This window comes from Cicer arietinum, chromosome 7, assembly GCF_000331145.2.
Source record: "Cicer arietinum cultivar CDC Frontier isolate Library 1 chromosome 7, Cicar.CDCFrontier_v2.0, whole genome shotgun sequence".
Taxonomy (NCBI): domain Eukaryota; kingdom Viridiplantae; phylum Streptophyta; class Magnoliopsida; order Fabales; family Fabaceae; genus Cicer; species Cicer arietinum.
Window position 1 is genome coordinate 49569189 of NC_021166.2, and position 1982 is coordinate 49571170.

A 1982-nucleotide genomic window follows, 5' to 3' on the forward strand; every position below is an offset into this window, starting at 1 on the left:
CAAAAATTGTCTCAGTGAGAAGTGACCATGGAGGTGAACTTAAAGAGTGGTTTAGAAGAACCTTCTAAACTTAAAGAGTGGTTTAGAAGAATGGAAAAATGTAAGATGAAATGAAGAAGACAAAAGAAAAAAATTAAGTTGATTACTCACTTTAGACTTAAATATATATAAAAAAAAATAAAAAAGTATAGACACAAATGATGGACCAAAATTTAAGTTATAACGAATTTTAACATGCTGATGCTATTCTCATCAATATACCCTTTAAGTCATAACATAACAAGTTTCTATATAATATTAAATGAAAAATAAGGTTTTTTATAGGGAATGTATTATTTTTTTGATTGCATGAAAAAAATTAAATCCAAGGGTAACTAATTAAATTATTGGGGAATTAGATTGCTTCAAACATGTAGTGTTCAATGTTAATTAATTAAAGCCGATGCTATCAATTTCATAAAAAAATATATATAATATCACCTTTTTAAAAACTAAAGCTTTCTGTTGCCAAAAAATAAATAAAAATCTGAAGAAATTAAAGTAAAAACTAAAATACAATTTCACCGTCGCCTGAGAGATTCGAACTCTCGCGGGGAAACCCCATGTACTTAGCAGGCACACGCCTTAACCACTCGGCCAAAGCGACAATGTTGTTACTTTTCCCTACGCATCAGTAACCAATCCGAAGACGATCATTTTTAATTTCTATAGATCTACGCATCGGTAACTAATCTGAAGAAGATCATTTTTAATTTCTATAGATCCACGCATAAGTAACCAATCCGAAGACGGTCTAAGATTAACACCACTGATAAAAAAAAACGCACAAAGAAAGAGAAGAGGAAAAATCAGAGATCAGTAATATCTTGTTATCAGGTATTTTTTTTTCCAATTAAATCTATTTTGTTATCTTCATCACACAACTAATATTTTGTTTAAAAAATGTTGTTTTTATTTTATTTGTAAGAATAAAGATTAATGAAAGAAACGTATAAAAATATGAATAAAATTTGAACCCGCGCCTTTGTCACTTCCGTCACAGTTGACGCATTTGTCACTGCCATCGCCATTGTCGCCTTTGTCATTGTCGTCACCGCTTCTTCGTCCTTCTTCGTTTTCGTGTTGCCTATCCATTGAGTTCTCATTTTTGTGGCTGCCTCCCTTAATGTGGCCGCCTTTTCTTGAGATGAAACTAGGGTTTTCTAGTTTCTTGATTTAACCCTGCATGGCCGCCTCCTCTGTTTGACAGCTCTAATCTATTCATTTTAATCTCAGCCCATAACCCAATCCATTTAAATCCATTCATGTTATTTTACTAATTTCAGCCTATTTTTTCTTACTAATCTCAGTCCATTTTATCTTACTAATCTTAGCCCATTTAAATCTTACTAATCCTAGTCCATTTAAATCTTACTAATCTAAGCCCATTTAAATCTATTCATTTTATTTTATTTTATTTTATTTTTTATTTTTTATTTTTTTAAAAAACAAAGGGTTTAATTTCCTTCATAATTAAATATTAATTTAGTCATAAAAAATACAAATAAATATTATGTTAAAGATTAATTAGATGTGATATCTTTTTAATCTTTGAGTTGTTAGGACACAAGTGGTACAACTTGATAGTTCTAAAACTCACTTTATTCATTTTTTATTTTATTTATTTTTCCATTCATTTATTTATTTTAATAAACTAATCTAAAATTGACTTATTTATTAGATGTAACTCTTTTTTATCTTTGAGTTGTTAAAACACAAGTTGTACTACTTGGTTGTTTTGAAACTCAATTTAAAAATCGAGAGTAATAATTTTTTTTTAGATGATTAAATTAGATATGACATCTTCTTTATTTCTTGAGTTTTGGGACACAAGTTGTACAACTTGATTGTCTTAAAACTCATCTTTTAAAATACTTATTCAAATCAAACTCTTTTATTTTTTTCTTTTCGGCAAAACTTTTTTTTATCACAAAACAAATTTT

The 1982-nt window shown here is 28.4% G+C and overlaps 1 non-coding gene across 1 annotated transcript; it reads right to left on the minus strand.

The window, feature by feature from the left end:
- Nucleotides 1-564: 564 nt before the first annotated feature.
- Nucleotides 565-646, minus strand: TRNAS-GCU (transfer RNA serine (anticodon GCU)). Its single transcript has one exon. It is a non-coding gene; the product is annotated as a tRNA-Ser (tRNA).
- Nucleotides 647-1982: the final 1336 nt, after the last annotated feature.